Below are 22,359 nucleotides of genomic sequence, written 5' to 3'. Positions count from 1 at the left end.
CCCCTTGGATCCCCACGGGCCTTTTCGCACTCCCCCAGGTCTCCCCCAGGCCTTAGGTCTGATTCCTACCCCGCCAGGCCAAACACCCTTATTCTCACTTACTATTTGAAGAGCTCCCAGGGCTTCCAGAGCATTGGAATGGATTGCTTCTTTGCTTGGCTGAATGACAGTATTCCGGAAGCAGATGCCATTTTGTCCCACGCACATAATGGCGGTCACATTCAGATCACTGCTGTGTAGCAAACAAACCGCTCCATTTTGCTGCCTTAACAAGATCTGCACAGCGCTGAGGAAGCTTCTGAATGCTGCAGAAAGCTTCTGCAGTGCTGTGCAGACTTTGTTAAGGCAGCAAAACTGAGCAATTTATCTTGCAGCCACCATTTTGTCCCTGCTCACAAATGGGCAGGGACAAAATGACAGTAGCTCCCGGGTCTCTGCCACATTGCCCAGGGACATGTTGCCTGCCCTCTTTTCCCAATATAAGGTCTGGAGATAAGTACAATGGGTAATGGGCTTGTGGGGAGCAGGTCCGAGCGCTGCAGTGTCCCTGTGGTTGATTGTACGGGTGAATGATTGTAGAGGCATTGCAGCTGTTGTAACTTTGAAAAAAGATCATATGTAGCTTTTGGGGGGGGGTGTCTGTCATAACTTTAAATGGCTATTAAAGGACCGGTCATACCTCGAGGACTATCTGTAGTTCAAAAGAATATGGATGTCCAAGAATATTAAAACTTGCCTCAAGGTCAAATATATATGCAATCAATCAGCTCTTCACAAAACATACTAGAACATTACTAAAATATACGCTTTAATGAAGGATTATTTTTATACTGGAAAAAACAGGTTTGCTAAAAGCCCAAACTTCATTTGGTTTATGAGAGACTGAGAGGGTTTCATTAAAAAGTTCTACCATTTCTTTCTGTGTGGGTTCATTCATAGTGTATTCCAAAACCATTTATTTTTCCTCATTGTCCCCAAACTATCCTGTGGCCAATAGTTTTTACCCAGGAATCCTATGTATGAAACAAGGTCAAAGGGACTGTGATGTAGGGCTGTGCAGTTCTTTAGATTCTGTCTCCCAAAAGTATTTTTGGCTACCTAGGAGTGTGAATGTAGGCCCTATTTGCAGCACCTTAAAAGAACTGCACTTTTTTCTGGGCTCAAACTGCTGGCTGTGCTGCTATGCATCCTGGGGGTGGGGGGTCTATGATAATTTGCCATGGCCAACTTGCTGTGTCCAATTCACCACAGCCAATTTGCTGTGACCAACTCACTGCAGCCAACTCACCATAGCCAACTCGCTGTGGGACAAGTCACCACGGCCAACACCCTGCAGGACAATTCGCTGCAGGACAAGAGTTACATTAGTATCAAAGAAATGGTGGAATAGAATCATTAAAGAAAGGATGCAAAGGAGAGACTGAATGAAATGTGAATGACAAAAATTAAAATATTTTTTTATTTATGTTAAGTAATTAAATTGAATTGTTAAATTGTCCCCTGGTGAGTTGTCCCGAAGTGAGTTGGCAGTGGTAAGTTGTCCTGCAGCAAGTTGACTATGGTGAGTTGGCCACAGGGCTTTGGCTGTGGTAAGTTGGCCACAGCGAGTTGGCTGTGGCAAGTTGTCCCATTCTGCATCCTGGGAAAAGGTTTAGTTTCTTTAAGATCGGGCAGGTGTGTGCCACCTTTGCACTTCAGTGTGCCTCTTCAGTAGAACCAATCCAAAGAACTGCACAATCATTGTCTGTAAAACACATTTGTGTTTCAAATACGGTTTTGTTTATCTTGGCTTCCCTCACACAGCACTCTTCTTCATAACCGACTTAATGTGCTTTCTAACTGTATTTGCGACAGCAGAAAACTGTATTTGAGACAGCATACATTGGCAGCCCTGCTGCTGGCACAATGCTGGCAAATGATACTGATGTTGTGCAGGGTGTGCAGGTCCGTTAAAGACCAGAAATGGTGGATTCCCCTGACTTTGTTTCCTGTCTCCACCTCACTTCAAAAATGTCATCAGGAAAATATCGACCACCCTTTCTTCTTGATGTAGGATGGTACTAGGAAAGAGGTGAGTTATGTCAAGAGCCTAGATCAGTATTCTCTTTGTATTTGTACAAGTGTTTTGTTTAGATACTTTCACAGGGAGCCGATATAATATTTGGACACTTGTTGAGCATAGGTTCCTTCATTAATCAATGCTGCTTAATTAAACACACGGCTTTTCTGTCAAATTCATCTTCCAATGTCCAGGAAGATAGTTCCTAAGTTTAGCAGCTAATCCTCACAACCATAACCTGCTATCCACTATATTTCTAGTAGTATTTGTATCCCTATGTTGAAAGAATATTAAACTTATTCATATATATTAAACTTGTTCAGAACCAGATAAAAAAGGGGGGTGCATCCTAAAGTAGAAGTGTCATGATTTTCTTTTTTTCTGTTTGTTTACTGCTCCCACCCCTTCCAGTCAAGGTCAGCTGCTCTTTGGGCTGATCCAGACCCTGAACTGGATACAAAGAGAAAGCCCTGCTTGAAAGACCAGGATTATTTTGCTACCTTAATCAAAATAGTCCCAAAGGACAGGATCCAAGACAGGGAGGTGGCATGCCTACATAGTGTATTGTGGCCAAAGCAGTTGGGTTGATCCCAACCCATAGAAGTCACTTGACCACATGAGCAACAGAATAGTCAGCTAAGAGTGCCAGATTGTATTCACAGCAAACATTTTCTTGGAATAAGGGGGAAAACACTACTGCAAAGCTAATAAAACTAAAGATAATTGAAAGCTTCTTCTGGTTTGGGCTTATCCTTGGGGCAAGTTTTCTACTCCCCTCTCCTTCCCTGCACTGTACCTATATATTGTAGTTCAAGCTGCTGCTTTAATTGACCTGGGAAAAAGTCCTGCGTTTCTGCTTTCTACCTTCTAGCATTTACATCTGTTTGCTATGTGTTTTCCTAAGTTCATAGGATCGCATGCTTGCCTGTCTTCATAAAGAAGGTTCTAGCACTAGGTATGCTGTAGGTCAGACATGTCAAACACAAGGCCCAGGGGCCGGATGCGGCCTGCGAAGTGGTTTCATGTGGCCTGCGAAACCATCCTGGAAACAGTGAGGGAACTGCCCCCTCTGCCTTGGCTGTGGCCCAGGCCAGCTGGGAGCCAATGTACAACTTTGTGGTGGCCATCTATGCTGAAATGCATTCAGTCTTAGCTCCATAAGTCCCCTCCCTGCATGTCCTGAGAGGAACAGCGAGGCTCCTTCAGTGGACCATGCCTTGGCACTTGCCCTGGTCCCACCCCCTTTTGCCAGAGACCCTCAGATCTATCCCACTCCTGCCCAGGCCCCCACAGGCACCCTTGATGCGAACAATGTAGAGCTGGCCACACCCACCCAATAGGTCACACCCACTCCATCCACACCCACCTAGTAGGCCGCATCCACCCTGGCCACACCCACCCGGCCCCCTGAGGGCAAACGCAATGCTGATGTGGCCCTCAATGAAATTGAGTTTGACACCCCTGCTGTAAGCTCTTGAAGGCTGTGGCGCTGTGTCTCCTGAAAAAGAAAGGTACATGAATTTGTTTGATCCATGTGGATAATAAAATGAATGAGTTTCTCTCTCTCTCTCTCTCTCTCTCTCTTTTTCTTATAGTAGTTAGTGTTTCCTTATCAGCTTAGCATTGAATGGATCTTATCCCACTCTTTGTCCCCTTGAGGCACCATCCTGCCAGGACTCAATTCTACTGCCAGCTTTACTAAGCAGAGCAGGACAGAATTCTCCCAGGGCCCCAGGGCTGGTGCATGGAACTTTGACGTTCCCTGTGCTGAAGGAGAAGGTTGATTTGTGTATTTTTTGACTGATAAGAGTCTGTGCACCTGGAAACAGAGATGCTGAGTTCAACACAGAGTAAACTGGAGCAGAACTCATTTCCTCGCAGTTCATTTGAAATGCTGAGGAAGGCAATGCAGAAACACCTGGAAACAAACTGTCCAATAAAATAAGACTCTGTTCTCATGGAAATCCTTCCTTCCTTCCTTCCTTCCTTCCTTCCTTCCTTCCTTCCTTCCTTCCTTCCTTCCTTCCTTCCTTCCTTCCTTCCTTCCTTCCTTCCCAGGTAGTTCTTGACTTATGACTACAATTGAGCCCAAATTTCTGTTGTTAAGTGAAACATTTGTTAAGTGAATGTTGCTCCATTTTACAACCTTTCTTGCCAGAATTAAGTGAATCACTGCAGTTAAGTTAGTAACACAGTTATTACGTGAATCTGGCTTCCTCACTGACCTTGCTTGTAAGAAGGTTGCAAAAGGTGATCACATGATCTTGGGACACTGCAACTGTCATAAATATCAGTCAGTTGCCAAGTGTCTGCATTTTGATCACATGACCATGGGAATCGACTCCTGCAACGGTCGTATCTCACAATAACCCTGCAAGTTATATAATTTATTAAAGTCACACAATATTTTACAAATAGAAAAGCTGAACCAAATTACACAATCACTAGTCCTAGGAGCCTTATGCTAACATGTATTGGAGCATGTCTATCCTGGACATGAAAACTGGTCCCATACCTACTTAAAAAGAGTCCTTATTGCCTAAAGAGCATTGAGAATGGGCATTCAATGATGTGATGTTAGCAGTGGTGGGATTCAAATATATGAACAACTGGTTCTTTGTGTGGATGCTGCTTCTGGAAGTCCGTTCTGGGCCTGGGCAACAAAAAATTAGCTACCGGTTTTACCAAACTGGCTGAATCCCTCCACTGGATGTTAGATAGCCCTAACATGACTAGCAGTTGTAAAAGGTGACTGGAAGAGATATGAGAGCCATAAACAATTACTCTAGAACTAGGGCATGGTGAGATAACATGAACTCAGGAAGAGAAACCGGAACCAATTTGCAAAACAGAATAGGCAGGGAGGAAGAAAGTTTAACCCTTCTCACAATAGTAATACTGCAAATATTCCCTTTTTTCTGTACCACACACCCCAGATCTCTGCTAGTAAAGTATCAGAACTCAGCTACAAAAAGCATTTAAGAACGGATTTGAAGGTACACATGCAGAAAAAGTAAGATCCATTGAGCACTTAGATCCATCCTGTATGAAATAACAATGAAGATTGTAAACGCTTAGCTGCTTCTGCCATAAAGCTTCTGATGTGATTCTACCACTATAGTCATGAGATCTGATGCAAAAAAAAAAAAAAAACACCATGTCTTGTGATAGCAAATATATATATATATATATATGAGGTTTTTCAGGGCTGTTGCAACTCCATTCTCAAAAGAGGAATTGAATCTATACTTGAGATTGGTAGAAGATTGCAGCTGCTAGGAAAGTGGTTAGAAATAAATCTGTGGGCATCCCTAAGAAAATGTATTTAATCACCTGTAGATTCCAAGAAAATTGATGGGCTTGTATCGTAAAGACTTAAAATAATGCTCAGGAGAATTTGAACCTGTACAATGAGTTTCTGTGAAGTGTTTGATGATGTGCCAGCCTCTATATGTATGCGTGTGTGCATGTGTAAGAAAGAGTGCTCCCATTTCTTTCACAATCTCCCTCTTGGACTTTTTCATTCTTTATATTGTCTGTGTATTCATCTCCCTCGTCTTTTCTGTTCCTCCTGATTTCCCTCCTACAGCAAAATCTTTTCTGGTAAATTATTTTATATATTTGCTATTGAATTGAGTGGCATGGTTTTCTGCCAGCTTCCGAAACTTATTTCTATTCAGTAGTCTATAGATTATGTTATAAATATGAAAAATTGCACAAACTATTGCTTGAGGATTATCAAACAGGAACAAAAGAGACCAATTGTGTTTTTTAAAACTGTGCTTGTGGTTTATGTACTGAACAAAATTAATGTGGACTATCAACTTTCTTCATTTTTTTTTAACTGAGAAGCAACAAGATTACAGTCAAATAAAAACTGTCTTGGCTTAGTCTTTTCTTTATTTTTTTAGTGAGCTCCCTTTCTTTCCTGCCCAAACTATCCCATAGTTTATCAAATTACAAAACTGAAAGGATTTCCTCAGACTTCCTTTTTATAACATTTTAGCTTTTAACTGCTTGTAGGAATATTACAGTAAATATTCTACAGATGTAAACAAACTGGAGTATAATAGCTAGATGTTACTTCCAGTCAGAAGCAGGAAGAACTGGCACAGAATAGTAAAGTCAGGCCATATGTGGAAAACACCTATGTTAGGACCTGTAATTTTCCACCCTTTTCCCCTAAACCTCTTTAACAAACTTTTAGGAAGACCCAGGTGGGGATTGGAGACTTGGAAATATTGTAATGAATTCTTTTTGTTGAGCTATCTTGCAAGGAAGTTATTCTGCACAGTTCAGATTTAATAATAATAATAATAAGAAGAAGAAGAAGTTGAAAGGTACCTTGGAGGTCATCTAGTCCAACCCCCTGCTCAGGCAGGAAACTCTATACCAGCGGTTCTCAACCTGTGGGTTGCATCCCCTTTGGGGGTCGAATGACCCTTTCACAGGGGTCGCCTAAGACCATCGGACAACACATATTTCTGATGGTCTTAGGAACTGAGACATTGCTCCGCATCCGTCTCCGCATGGCCTCCTCCGCCATTTGCAGAGAGAGAGACTTCCCTTCTCTCTCTCTCTCTCTCTCTCTCTCAGGCAGACTTACCTCCTGCAGGGCTCCTGATTGGCCCTGTGCCGAGGTGCCCCACCCCCTGGGAGAAGTGCGGCCTGCTGGGGAGCGGCCTGCTGGAGGCTCCACTGAGCGGGCCAGCCTTCCCACAAGCTGTGGCCCAAGGGAGACCAGCCCCTGCGATCCCCAGCCAGTCCGACTATTGGCCCCACTTGCCGGGAAGGCGCGCTGGAGTCCAGGCTGCCGGGAAGGAAGAAGGAGATGCAGCAATGGTAGGAGAGGAGAGCCTCCTCCTGGGGCCCTGCGCTGGCGGCGGCTTCCTTGCCCTCCTCTTCCTCCTCCTCTTTTTTCTCCTGCTGCCCCCCAGGCAGCTCGGGTGGGTGCTGGGACAAGAGAGGTGCCTGGGGGGAAGCAGTCGGGCTGGCAGGGGCCGCGCAGCACCAGCCCCCGCCACGGCTCCATCAATGGGCGGAGGGGGAGGCTGGGCAGCGTGGAGTCCCAGCGGGGGTGGCGGCCGGGCCGGGGGTGGTGGGGACCCCGATGATGCAGCTGTGCCGCCGCCACCACCACTGGAGCTGCTGCCTCCTGTCCTGCTCCCCCTCCCTGCCTGTTTGGCTGAGGATGCGGTGGAGGGCCAGGCCGGGGGTGGCGGAGTCCCCCGACAATGCAGCCGTGTTGCCGCCACCGCCACCGGAGCTGCTGCTTCCTGTCCTGCTCCCCCTCCCCACCTGTTCGGCTGAGGACGTGGCGGAGGCCGGGCCGGGGGTGGCGGGGACCCCTGACAATGCTGCTGTAAGAGAGAGAGAGAAAGAGAGAGGAAAGAGAGAGAAACAGAGGAAAAGAGAGAGGAAAGAGAGAGAGAAAGAGAAAGGGAGGAAACAGAAAGAGAGAGAGGAAAGAGAGAAAGAGAAAGGGGGAGAGGAAAGAGAAAAAGAGGAAAGAGGGAAAGAGAGGAAAGAGAGAGGAAACAGAAAGAGAAGAGAGAGAGAGGAAAGAGAAAGAGAAAAAGAGGAAAGAGGGAAAGAGAGGAAAGAGAAAGAGGAAACAGAAAGAGAAGAGAGAGGGGAAAGAGAAAGAGAAAAAGGGAAGAGAGAAAGAGGAAAGAGAGAAAGAGAAAAGAGAGGAAAGAGGAAAGAGAGAAACAGGAAAAGAGGAAAGAGAAAGAGAAAGGGAGGAAAGAGAGAGAGAGAAGAGAGAGAGGAAAGAGAAAGTGAAAGAGAGGAAAGAGAAAGAGAGAGGAAAGAGGGAAAGAGAGAGAGAAAGAGAGAAAGAGTGAGAGGAATGGTGTTTCTCCAACCAGGCTGGGCGGAGCAGCCTTCCTGCCCCCCTCCCCGGCCAGCTGGATGGGGGGGGGTTGGGGGTCACCACAATATGAGGAACTGTATTAAAGGGTCGCGGCATTAGGAAGGTTGAGAACCACTGCCCTATACCATTTCAGACAAATGGCTGTCCAATCTTTTCTTAAAAACTTTCAGTGTTGGAGCATCGCAGCTTCTGGAGGAAGGTTGTTCTACTGATCGTTCTAATTGTGAGAAAATTTGTCCTTAGTTCTAGGTTGCTTCTTTCTTTGGTCACTTTCCATCCATTGCTTGTTGTCTTGCCTTCAGGTGCTTTGGAGAATAGCTTGACTCCCTCTTCTTTGTGGTAGCTCCTGAGATATTGGAACACTGCTATCATGTCCCCCCTCGTCCTTCTCTTCATTAAACTAGACATACCCAATTTCAGAAGCTGTTCCTTGTATGTTTTAGCCTCCAGTCCCCTAATCATCTTTGTTGCTCTTCTCTGTACTCTTTCTAGAGTCTCAACATCTTTTTTACATCGTGGTGACCAAAACTGGATGTAGTATTCCAAGTGTGGCTTTACCAAGGCATTGTAAAGTGGTATTAACACTTCACGTGATCTTGATTCTATCCCTCTATTAATGCAGCCTAGCACCGTGTTGGCTTTTTTGGCAGCTGCAGCATACTGCTGGCTCATATTTAAGTGATTGTCCACTAGGAGTCCAAGATCCCTCTCGCATTTGCTACTATTGAGCAAAGTATCACCTATACTATCCTGTGTATTTGGTTTTTCTTCCCTAAATGTAGAACCTTACTTTTTTCACCATGAATTTCAATTTGTTAGATAGCACCCAATGTTCAAGACTGTCCAGATTCTTCTGTATCTTAAGCCTATCTTCTGGAGTGTTGACTATTCCTGCAAGCTTAGTGTCATCTGCAAATTTGATGAGTTCTCCATCTATCCCCTGAACCAAATCGTTGATGAAGATGTTGAAGAGCACTAGGCCCAGAACAGAGTCCTGGGGCATCCCACTACACACTTCCCTCCATGTAGATGCAGTCTATGATTTGTCCAATTGGCCATTATGCATATGCAGCAGGCACATGTCCCATAATTATATCCTTAACATATGTGTCTGTCTTGGGAGTAAGTTGCGTGGGAATCATGGAAGTTATACTGTATAACCATATCTGGAAGATTCAGACTTGGAAAGCATTGCTTCTCTATCTTCGGGGGGGTAGGGCTAGTCTAGATTGCATGTTACAGGATTATCTGTCACATTCCTATTTTTTTATTGTAGTTAAGCTGCTAAGATGGAACCAGACAAGCCCAGGTTGAAATTCCTGCTTAAACATGAAATTCTCTATGAGACTTTGGGCTAGTCATTGATCTCAACCCACTTACCTCATAAGGTTTGTGTGAAGGTAAAAATCAATGGAGACCTCCATAACAGAGAAGGCACACCTTCTAGGTCCTGTTAGATTGCACTTTTTCACAAAAAGGACCCAAAATATGGCAATAGTATTGAATCTGGTGAGATAGGCAGAAATCACTGGAGCAAAAAGTATAAGGCCAGGAAAATCCCAAAATTGTGAACCAACTCTGGAGTGCCGCTTCCTCCAGAGTTATCAGTGCAAAGTCTCCACATAGCCCTCATTCATGCAGTTTTACTAGGGTTGAATAAAAGCCTGTTCTTCTACATCCAGACCCTCATAGCCTCCAGGCATTGGGAAAATACTTCAGTGAAATCACTTAGACAACTTCAGGCTGATATGTATAGCTGAATATCTTCATCATACTAATGATACAGTAGTTAATCTCATGCTAATAAGTGACCTAACCCAGTAGCATTATGTGAATTTTAAATAGAAAGGAGGAGTGAACTGAGCCGTGAGGCATCCTGCAAAGGAAAGGCTTCCAGCTAGATTACTCCATCCCTGACCAGCTGGTAGTGCCCTAAGAAGAAAGAAGAAAACCACTGTAAAACAATGCCCTCCATCCCAATTCCCTGAGCTGATCCAGAAGAATACTATGATTGATGGTATGGAAGATCACCAAAAATTCAAGAGCGCTAAGACAAATAAACCACCCCTGTCTGAGTCTAACCTAGCCTCAAAACAGAACAAAACAAAGAAATAACTCTGGCCTGAAATCTGACTGAAAAGTTTCTAAATAATTATTTCCTCCAATGATTGTTTCAACCTGCAAGCTGAAACTACTGATAGACAAGAATATTTGTAGCTCAGAGTTGAATAGTGGAGTTCTTGGTGCCTCTCTGAGCTTGATTATTTTCTTGCAGACATTTCATTACTCAACATTTGCTCAGAACAAAGTCAACTCCCTTCTAGCACTGATGATGTTACTTAATTGGGTAATGAAATGTCTACAAAAAATAACCAAGGTCAGAAAGCACCAAGGATTCCATAAAGCGGAGTCCTGGATGATAATTGTCCAATACTGTTGAATCCAGTGTGGCTTTTTAAGGAAAAGATGAACCACCATCTCTTTTAAAGCAGGCAGAATGGTCCTTCCTGTAAAAAAAGCATTTGCTACATCTTGATCTAAAACTACTTCAGCATCTGTGAGGCCTTGACCAGCCAGAAAGAATATGGTTCGAAAACAAAGGTAATGGAATTCAAAGCCCCAAGGATTGTGTATTGCCTCTGGACTGACATGTTCAAAGTCTCTCCAGATAACCAAACAAGACCTTATCTTTGACATTTCCATTTTGCTTGTACAGAGAGAATCCAATTACAAGCAAATCCAAATGACTTGCTCTAACAAATGCCTAGAATAGTCCTCATAATGACTTTGCAGTGGTTCCCAGCTCCTCCTTGTGCAATAGGGACCAAGTTATCCAAAATACGGTGATTGTCTATTTGTGGACACAATGGTGGAGGAGATATATGAGTGTTTTGCCACTCTTAACACCACAAGATAATTCTTAATAAAGGCTCTTACCTGGTGTTTGATCATATTTGCTCTTTGCCATCCTCCAGCAAAACTCTAGGCATCTTTGTGTCATTTCATCTTCTGGAGCTCCTGTGAAAACCAGGGGTTTATTTGAGAGGTGCATGCACAAAAAATCTGCACAGGTATGATTCAGTCCTAGGTAACTGTCACCCATTCATTGCAAGCAGTGACAAAGGCTTTAATTGTTCCATGCAATAGAGCAGACATGTCAAACACAAGGCCCGGGGGCCGGATGCGGCCCACAAAGTGGTTTCATGTGGCCTGCGAAGCCATCCTGGAAACAGTGAGGGAACGGCCCCCGCTGCCTTGGCCCTGGCCCAAGCTGGCCGGGAGCCAATGTACAATTTTGTGGTGGCCATCTATGTTGAAACGTATTCAGTCTTAGCTCCACAAGGCCCATGCTGCATTGCTCCTGCCCCCTGCGTGCATGCTGGGGAGGTGTCACCCTTTGTGAGGAATGAAGAAATGCACCATCGCCTGGAAGTGGCCAGCAAATGGCCCTGGCCTACTTCATATATCTGGCTTGATGGGCTCTGGGGGAGGGGTTTCGGCAGGCAATGGGGCGCTCTCCTCACAGCGCCAAGAGGCTGAGCCCCCACAGGCACTCTTGACGCAAATGATGTAAAGCTAGCCATGCCCACCCAGTAGGCCCCCCGCCCCCCCGAGGGCAACCGCAATGTTGATGCGGCCCTCAATGAAATTGAGTTTGATACCCCTGCAATAGAGCTTCAATGACTATTCCAAGTTCTCTGGAATCCCAACTGGTCAATCTGTGTCTTAGGGCAGACCAATTAAATATGCCCTTCCTCTTTGTAGCTATGTTTTGTGTGTATGTGTATGCGTAAGTAAGTGGGAGTACTCTGAAACCAGTAGGGAGTGATACATATATGAGGGATAAATATCTCCCAACTTCAGATCATGTTGCCACTGCCCCAAGACAAAAAATAGATCTAATATATAACCCCCTTTGATAACCTGAATCAAGGCCATGATTACTACAGCAGCCATGAACTCCTAAGCCATCCTCTGGTCTAGAGAAAACAGACTGAAATCCTCAGAACTATATATAAGTCTGGGAAACTTAATTGCCAACTTGCCCTTAGAGTTCAGCAGCTTAGGATGGAAGCAGCTGTGCAGCAGGAAAACTGGTCTGCTACTATCAACTCCAGCTCATCCTTAAGACCCAATATCACAAATAGGGTTTTACATTGGCTATCTGTGGAACAGCACCCTAGCAGCCAGCAGAATTTCTTGGATGACAATAGCAACACACCCACTTTGTCCGGAGTCACAACTAGTGCCACATCCAAAACCTGAGGGCATATTTCAGAGAGAGGACCCCCCCACCCTCATGTCCAATCAGGTTTCAGTAATGCTTATCAGGTCAGCTCTCATTTATGCTTAGATCACAGATGAGATTAGCTTTATTATAGCCCAACATTGCATTAAGTATCAGCAAATGGAGACTGGGACCACCAACACTCCAGTGAGCAGACTTCAGGCCAAACATAGGTGGCAGAAGGCATGCAGTGGAACCAAATATTCAGACTGCCTTCCCAAGATTGACCTACCCTCTGTCTGTTGCTTCCTGCTTATCACTACCTGGCCTCTTCCCAATCCCAATACCCATAGTCTTCCACATCAAAAGACCTCATCATACCTCAGATAATAATAGTGATTATTTATTTGATTCAGGTATCACCTGATTCCTCACCTGAACAACACACACCAGCAAAATTCCCAATTGATCTGGGTTCCAATGCATTTATGCGAGCATTCACCATTCAAACCCTAGTCAGCTGGCCTGACTACCACCTATGCCAGACTTAACGTCAGCAAAACACCCCTCCATTTCTCACCTGAAAAGGAGTAAGTAGCTCTAACTCACTCCATGCCTTCTCCCCAACATTTCCAGTACAGAGATTGTTAGTTCGGTCCAGTCCCGTTCACCATTTAGTCTTTCAGAGATAATATTATAAAAGAAAAGCAAGACTGCCCTATATTTTCAGGCAGACTCGAGTTATGTTGTATACTAGTGAAGATGATGGCTAAAATGACCACCATCCCATATGGCCAAACCCACGGTATCCATAGGATGCAGGTTGGTTCTGTACAGAACCTCGATCATTCTCCTGCTGCTGCTCAATACATGGGCTTATGTCTATTTTACATATTTTGCAGGACTCATTTTGCCAGAATTTGGTTTCCTATTTATAGGAACCTATTTTTTTAAGAGCAGTCACTGGCATATAGAAGAAGCTGAAGCTAGGGACAAATGTAACCATCAGGCCTGCTATGCTTCTCAGCCAAATAAAAGCTGTGTCAAAGGAAGTACTAGCCAGTTTGTCCAGTTTCTTAGCTGGCATTGCTCTCTTCATGAAGATTAATGCTTTTCTTTTCAGAAAAGAAGCGAAAAAACATCCATAGTTGTTTGGTCTTCAGTATAGTATGTAACTGCAGTTTATACATTCTGAAACTTGTACAATTAGAATAATGTTAGCCAACTTGTTTGGAAAGGGATTTTGCTTCCTGACAAAAGATTTGAACTATCAGAAATAACCACATGGAATTATTCCTGAGTCTTCTTTATAGTATTGCAGGGATAGAGGCAAACATTCTGCCAGTTTCCTTGCTTTACAACTCCTACCCAGTTGCTACGTTGCACTTTCCATCTACACATATGTATTTGCCAATCTTTGGTGTCCATATACACTATATGTTCATGCACCTTTCCTTTATGCAGTGACAGTTGCTATGCAACAGCTCAGCTTGCTAGGATCTTAAAACTCAAACGATGAAGCTGGATAAAACCAACCTAAAAATACTCTTTGTCCAAACCTCCCCTGACCAGTTCGAGGAAGTGGCTGAGGTGGAGCCAGCAGAAGGGGCATCTGGAAAAAAAAAATAAATCCAAAACTGAACTGCCCTCCAAGTGTGTGTTTGTGTGTGTTGTCAGTTGCACACTGCAGTACTGGGAATAGTTTTCTGACAGGGAGCTGGGATTGGCTAGGTTCAGTGCGTGGGAGCCTCTGCTGTTCCTTCTTCTCCAGCCGGACTGGGGATTCCTTGCTTTGTGTTTCTCTCTCTTCCTGGGCCCTGTTGGTATGGCAGGTGCAGCTGAACGTTTGATGCTATGAAGCTGGACTTCCCTAAGTTCTAACCTGTGCTCTCTACCTTGGTCTCTTTGCTAACTCTGACTTGCTAGGTTGTTGCTGGCTGTCCAAGGGCAGCTTTTCCCACCTAGTCTTGGGGGGGGGGGCATTATCTTATGCTGCCACTATGGGCACAGTCAGTGAGCTCTGTGCTTCCAGTTTCCAAGCCTTCCTTTGCCCTTCCATCTTGATGGCCACCAAGGCAGGTAGGCGTTTTAACTTTTTCTGCCGTGGAATATTTTGCTGGCATTTATGATAAGAGGGAAGCAGAAGAAAGGGTGGATGCAGAGACAACTCCTCTGTCACAGATAGAGTTGTTTGTTGGGATCCCTCTGTTTACCATCAAGTCTGAAGGCTCTGTTTTAGCTTCAGTTTGTTTACTGTAGCTTTTCTTTTACAAGAATCATTTACGCTAATGTTCATGTAATGATGTTCGTTTTAAAGGTAACCTTTTTTCTTGGAGCTTGGGCACTCAAAGTTAATTCAGTTGCCTGCTGAACTGTTTCATTGATTTCTTGGTTCAGAAACCAGTCTAACTTTCAGTGATTAGGTGAAAGGAAGGCTGACTTTGGGTTTGATTACAGTGGGATAGAAATAATTTATGTTTTTGATCATAAAAGAATCTTTGGGCGAGGAGACACAATCCAAGTGACTTTGGAAATAATTAAGTTTATTAAATCTAATAGTAGGTTTGATTGCTAATTATATCTTCCCAATTAATGGATCATCTTGGTGCTGAGCAGGATGGCTATTAGTGGAAGTTTGTGGCTAGGATATTTTGCTTGACCTTCCTGAACAAGAAAATGTACAACTGAGTAATCACAGGTTTTATCAACCAATTTGGAATGGAGGGGTATAAAGTGTGAAAATAATTATATTTAAATAATGCCCTTTTTAGGGCAATTTGGATCCTCACTAATGAATACAGTCTGAAATAAAATAATATATATATATTTAAAACAGAAAATGAATCAACTGATGTCAAAGTCTGGTGACCTTGCCTAGATTACAAGCATGGGGGGGGGGGGTTTGGAGGATGTTTTCATATTTTCTTTTGGATTATGACATCATCTGTAACAGTGATCCCCAAGCTTTCTGGGGTCCAGGGACTGGCTTCGGTAGAAAAATTGTCTTCCACGGAGAGGAGATGGACGAGATGGCTTCGCGCGTGCAACCTAAATCCCGTACATGAGCAGATGAAGCTTTGCTTGCACAGACCAATTTCCAACAGGACCACCCAACCGGTCGTAAGTCAAGGACTTTCCCTGCCCGGGAGCTCCGCGCAAGCATTGTGCCGCCCCCCTGCGCCAGCTGAGGCGTAGCTGGCAAGCGGCAGAGACAGAGCAGGCCGACCACCGGCTGGGCCACCAGCTGGCCCAGCCCAAGGGGGGTAAGGCGCCCGCCGGGCCCAATGCGCACCAGCAACCCTCCCTGCGCCCGCCGGCCTCCCACCTCCCACCCCTGGCCCTCTTTTATTTACATTTTTAGTAGTTGCTCAGCAGGGAGGGGTGGAAACTTCCAGACAGCTCGCCTTCGCTGCAGACAACTTGCAGCACCTGTTTGCAGAATGGGACTTTTGGCGGGCTCAGCAGGGCAGAGACAGCCTGGACAATTCCTATTGGCTTTTGAAAGCCAATAGAATTAGACTCTATTCAAGAGAGTCTATTCTATTGGCTTTCAAAAGCCAATAGAATAAAAGGGAGTAGCACAGTTAAGGAAAAGGGAAAAAAAATGGCGTACTGCATTGTTTGGCGACCCCCATGAAATGGTCGTTCGACCCCAAATGGGGTCGCGACTCACAGGTTGAGAACCGCTGGTCTACCTCATCCACAGCCATCCACAAAATTGCAAACTACTTTTTTACATAACAAGAAAGTAGTTTTAGAAAAGAACCCCACTATCACTCACTAGAGATGATACAGGTACACTTTGACTTACAACCATTCATTTAGTGACCGTTCAGAGTTACAACAGCAGTGAAAAAATGACTTATAAGAGTTTTTCACAGTTACAACTGTTGCAGCATCCCCATGGTCACGTGATCAAAATTCGCCCACTTGGGAGCTGGCGCGTATTTATGATAGTTTCTGTGTTCCAGGGACATGTAATCACCTTTTGCAATCTTCCGATAAGCAAAGTCAATCAGGAAGTCGGATTCACTTAACAACCATGTTATTAACTTAACAATTGCAGTGATTCACTTAACCACTGTGGCAAGAAATGTCATAAAATGGTGCAAAACTCACTTAACAACAGTCTTGCTTACCAACCGAAATTTTGGGCTGAATTGTGGTTGCTAAGAACTACCAGTATTTATTCAGTTTTTCAGAGGGATAACATAGTAGATGGCTATTATTTAATCAGTGAAAATTATTTTCAAAAATTCATGCCTGGTGCTGTTGACAGCATCTCCAAACATGAAGAGGAACAGCCATCAAAAAAGTAAAGATCATTATTTTAATTTCCATTTAATATAAAATGATCAATATTTTAGGGGGGACTTCCGGTTCCGGTTTGCGGTGACTCTAGTCGCACGGGGAGACTTTTCTCCTCAGCGGCTAGCCTTCCCTCCGCCGGTCAACTCTTATACGGGTCGAAAGTCGCCCTGGAGGGTGCGACTTCCGTCAAAGAGACTTTGGCTTGGCTGCAGAGAAGCGGCAGCTCCTCCAACTGTCCAGGCGATCTCTGAGGGCCGACGGAGAAGAAGATCGGCCAGTAAAATGGCCAATCACCCTGCTGCTTCAAACAAGAAGAACATCTAAGCTTTAAGAGCCCCCATGGTGAATCCGGGTGAGATTTTTCCTTGTTACTCTTTCTACTTGACTTTGTTTTCTTCCTGTAAGAGCCCCATTGGAATTATTTCCCTGGCTAGAGAAAGCAGCTTTGATATTTTTGGGAAAGAAAGCATTTTATAAGATTAAAATTTATTTGCATATTTTTGGGGATACAGAAATCTCTCTCTTTTTTGTTCTGCTAAGGACTGTACTATTACTTAGTGTTGGAAGATTATTTCTTCTTTCACACTATACTTTTAAAGATAGAAACAAAGCAATGCTGTCTGGAAAAGATTCTTCTTTAACTTACTGCGGACATCTAGTGGCGAAAATTTATTATTGCAACTTCTGGTTATTTCTTTGAACTAAAACCAGATCTGACCTTCAAAGCATCTTTGGAAAAAGATAAGCTGAGCTGTGGGAATTGTGGGGGTGAATATAGATTAACTCTTACCAAATACAGCCTCCACAAATAAAACAAATAATTAAAACAAAAAACTATTACTACTATCAAAATGAAGAATTTGCATTCACAATTAAATTATAAGCTTATATTGGAAAAGATGCATGAGGCCACTACAGAAATTTGTACCATACTGAAAGAATCTACTTCAGAACTAAGATCTAGAAATTTCACTTCAAACATTCAAATGGATGACCAGGCTACACTTGACTATTTTACAAACCAAATTATATTAGAAGAGGAATCAACTGAGATAAAAGAGGAGCTTATTTTACCCTACAAACTTTTCATCTGTAACTTTGAGGAACAGAAGAAGCAAAGACTGGGATATGAAACTGTAAAGCAACGATATTTTAAAGAGGAGAAAAACAGATGTCTGATGCAGAGGATGGGACTTTAATTTCTTCAAAGGCCATTCCAAGCAACAAAAATAGACTTGCTGATTGAAAGGGAAGCGTGTTTATGGAAACCTTCCTGGTACAGGAAAAAACCTAGAATTAGACTTAAAAGAGAAATGTAAAACTGTAATGGATTAAAAGGCAATACTGGATTTATGGATTATTTTAAGGATTAAGATTCAGAGCTAGAAGCAACTAAATATATATACATACAGGAGCGTGATTATTAGAATAGATATTTTAAACAGATTAAGAATGTATTGAATTGTATTTATATAACGTTTGGGAACTATGTGAAAATTATTATCTACTGGAATTGAAAAAATGATGACTGTTTAGATTGGGATGCTTTTAACAATTTATGGAATGTTTTAAATTACTAGGATGGATTTCTTGTATGACAACAAAGACATGATAAGGAATGATAAGTTGGAGAAAATTTGAACTTTATTTAATGAATATGAATGAATTAAGGTTTAATATTATTTTGTTATTTTAAAGAGATGGATTAACTTTGGGATTACATATATATAGGGCTGATCAATATTTTATTGCTATTAGGATATCTATTGTGTAGTGGAAGAAGAAATAAATGAGTTTGGTGATAAAATGAGGGATGTGAGAGATTAAGAATTAGAATTGATAATTTTTTGTTTTAAATTTAAATTATTGTAATTGTAAACTGATAAAGTTATAATACAGGTTTAATAGTGATGGAAATTTAAAATAGAAATGGAATATTTAAAGGTACTGTATATTCCGGCGTATAAGGCGACTGGGCGTATAAGACGACCCCCAACTTTTGAGAAGATTTTCAGGCTTTAGAAAGTCATCTTATACACCAGAAAATACAGTACAATATTGAATTTCTGTTTATAGATGAGCACAATAGGAGCTCCTTTGCTGCTAGAAAGCTTTGTCCTGTCAGTGCTTATTTCTGTAAAAAAAATAGGGCTGGCCACTAGGGGGCAGATTGGTTTTAAATTCAGAGAACAGCTACCCGTATATTCCTGTGTATAAGACGACCCCTGACTTTTGAGAAGATTTTCAGGCTCTAGAAAGTCGTCTTATACACCGGAAAATACAGTATTATGTTAACTGAGGGGAATAGAGAGGGGATAGTGAAATTTATTGAGTTGCGTTGTTTATATATATTTCTACTTTTGAATGTATGACCACCCAACCATCATGGTGGGTCCTGAGTACTTTTTTTTAAGAATCTAAAAAAAAAACAATAAAATGTCTTTAAAAAATATTTTAGGAGGGAAAAGACAGAATAATTATGGAGTAAAGTGTTTATAGAAACTTTTCTACCATGACTACCTCATTATTATTCTTAAAAGTTAATTACATTGTTTTATTCTACTAGTAAACTAATTTGTTTTTTTAATTAGTGCAGCAAGTTTCAGACCTGATTGACTCTTTCTTTATTTTACTAAAGTTATCACTTGATTGTTCAAAAAGTCATTTAGAGAGGCAACCAAGTTAAATGCACATCCTAGCCGGCAGAGAAATTAGTTATCTACAAATTATCTGCAAGTGAAGCAAAACCCACAGAATCTGAGGGCTAGCTGTTTTCTCTTCACATAATTTTCTCCTGGAAATAACCTGGTGCTTTTCTGATGCTTGGAACTACAATTCCCCTGAATCTCATTATAATAATGAAAGATAAATTGTTGTGTCAGTTACAGTTTAAACTACCCAGAAGGCATCCAGTTTGTCTCCTTCAAAAATATTCTGTGAACCCCAAAGTATCTTCAAATTGTTTCTGAAAATCTGTCTGTCTGTCTTATATCTCTCTCCAATACAGCAACACATTTTGGTAATCTGTGTTGTCTAGTAGTAACACAGTGAAAGCTTGTAGCTCTGCATGCAGTATTGCAGTAATGGCGAACCTTTTAGAGACCGAGTGCCCAAACTGCAACCCAAAACCCACTTATGTATCATCGGGTGCTGGGTGGGCGTGGCCCATTGGGTGGGCATGGCTGCAGTGGTAACGGTGAGACTAAAAAGCTCAATCAATCAATTCCAACTTTGCGAGATCTTTTTTTTCCCCTGCGAGAAGTTGAAATTGATTGATTGAACCTTTTTTTTTTTTCACACGGTGGCAGAGGCCTAAAGCAAAAAGATTTTATAAAACCCAGCTGAAGGCCTAGGACTGGGGCGATGGCACGCGTGCCCACAGAGAGGGCTCTGAATGCCGCCTCTGGCACCCGTGCCATAGGTTTGCCACCACTTGCAGTATTGTGTCAAATTGGGAGAAGATATCCTATGAAACCCAGTGGCTTGAACAAAAACCTGCGCTTGTCAGAGAGGAGAGGCAGACTGATTGTGTGATTCTTTCTGCTCTCACAGATGCTAGGGACAGCTGTTTCCCAGGTGGCTGTTAGATCCAACTGTAAAAGTCAGCAGAAGAGGATCTGCTTTGGAAAAAGGGGGAGGGTGAATGGGAGCCAGGAGATGTCCATGGAAACCTGGTCTCCACTCCAAATAAATCCCAGACAGTGCCTGGCTGGGGTTCCATTTCAGGTATGAATGAACAGAGTAGATTTATAGTGTAGGCTTCATTTTAGCTTCAAGATTGAGAAGCAAGCCTTGCAGGCTTGAGGTTGGGACCTTTCTTTGTTACTGTTAGCGTTTCTTACTCTGATGCTAAAGCAATAGGTATTTGCCATCAGGAAAACAGGATGTGGTGGCATCAGCAGTGGAGGGCAGGAAGTTCTGCATTGCCTGGCAAAAACTGCAAGTAGGATCCCTAGCGTAGGTTGGCATTATTTAAACCAGAAGGGATTCTTTGTTAAATTAAAACAGCTTGTCCCATTTTTCAAAGTTGACTTATCATCCAAATGGATTTCCTACTTAAGGGCATTTTAGATAACACTGATTTGAGGTATTTTCTGTCTATCTACCCCAGACATCAGCTTAGCTTCAGAAATGGTAAGACCAGAGGCAAATTTATGTTATGTTCTTAACGCTTGGCTGCATTAAAAGCTTATTTATTAACTTCTGTTGCATTTCTTGTTCTTCTTAGGAGCAGCATTTAAATAGCTGAAGATCAGCCAATTATTTTCTTAACACAATTTGATCAGTGGTAAAATTTCTGCATAGTTTTGAGAGGTGGATTTCCTACAAACTCTCCAGCCTCATCTAATAAGGGCTTGAATGCATTTGAAGAAGAGAAAAAAGACATTAATTTAACAGAACCAATTCATACATATACGAGGAGGAAAGTATGGAACAGCATTGAAACACACACATTTTCCTGTTTGAGGACATTTTTTGTCATGCAGCTACTAGGCTGCAATGCATACAGAAAAATTAAGTGTTAGATTAGCAAGAGTTGTGGAGCAATTATAGATTGATAGTAGTTGAGCATCTCTTCCTAGAAGTCCTGTTGTTGGGGGCAGGAAGAGAGTGACTGCCTTGTACAAATAGTTACAGGCACATCAATGTGTGTGGTTCCTTTTATGGTCTGTGTATAATAAGCTGAGATAGGAGTGATGACAGGAAGATGAATTGTACCAGTGTAAAAGTCTGTTCCAAAAGTGTGATTTCTCTCCCCCCCTCCCCCGCTGCCTCCTCCCCTGGTGTTCTGTGTTAAAGCCAATATCTTTCTCCAATCAGCAGAGGGCAGTGCAGACCCAACTTTTCAACTTTTGACTTAGCCTTGAATGATGTAAGCTGGGATTGTCATCCTTAAGAACAAAACCAAACGTAGATGTTATAAATCTGCTATGTATGGCTACTAAGAAAACAAAATGGCTGTTCCTTAGCTGCAGCTTGTGCCAGCTTCTTCTGGAATTGAATCTTCCTTGTGATTAGGGAGATGAGTCTTTACTTTTTTCCTTTCACTATTGGTAGTAGCAATGATGCAGATCAACTGCTGCTACTCCTTTCTTGATGTTTCATGTATTCTGAATATGTTTGCCAGAAGGTAGAGGTGCAAAGGTAGACAGAACTATTTGGAACATTAATAATAAGAGCAAATGACAGGGTTTCCTATCATGCTAAGAAAAAGTGTACTTGTTTTAAAGTTATAGGAAACCAATTATTTTGGTTTTGGTCATTCCAAGAGCTTCTTCCTAGTAAGCTGAGTTCTCTTGACTTCTTGATCCTGCAGAAGTCCCATCTTTCCATTTTGAGATGAAACAAATACCTAAAGGCATTAAGTTGAAAGACGTAAAGAGGCAAAACAAAGAATATTGAATTAGAATGGATGACTGAGGTGCTTTTTTCTACTTCTCACATTAGAGAGCAGTCTTTCTTTACCATTGTCTGTCTTGCTCTTTCTCAGTTTGTGAAATACTAGGAAGATTCAGAAAGGGCCTATAGTGGCCTATAGAGAGAAATAAAGTGAAATCTGGGATTAACTGTTTCCTGTTCTCCAGAGTGATGTGTTTGCAAAAGTCTTCAGTAATGAGAAACCATTACTTCATAACTGGTAAATGAATCAGCAGAAAGGTAGACTTAAGGTTGCCAGATCTGGACTGCAGAAATCTAGATAGCCAGAAAGATATTAAGCATACAGATGCAGATGCAGAAGACTTTCTCTGCTGCTTCCCTCTAGTGGCTATCCACACTTTTGCATCTCAGATTTGATATTTTTAGCCAATTACCTCCAGCAATTCAATAATTCCTTTAGAACAGTGGTTCTCAACCTGTGGGTCGGGACCCCATTTGGGGTCAAAT

The 22,359-nt window shown here is 42.6% G+C and overlaps 1 protein-coding gene across 2 annotated transcripts in view; it reads left to right on the top strand.

Annotated features, from left to right (window-relative positions):
• The window catches only part of CYTH1 (cytohesin 1), a 76,672-nt gene that overhangs the window by 8,577 nt on the left and 45,736 nt on the right, over positions 1–22,359 (top strand). The window lies entirely within an intron of this gene.

Source organism: Crotalus tigris, unplaced genomic scaffold (assembly GCF_016545835.1).
Source record: "Crotalus tigris isolate CLP2741 ecotype Arizona unplaced genomic scaffold, ASM1654583v1 scf7180000017551.9496454, whole genome shotgun sequence".
Classification (NCBI taxonomy): Eukaryota; Metazoa; Chordata; class Lepidosauria; order Squamata; family Viperidae; genus Crotalus; species Crotalus tigris.
Note: the sequence above shows the minus strand (reverse complement) of the source record. Positions and strands in the feature narration are given on the sequence as shown.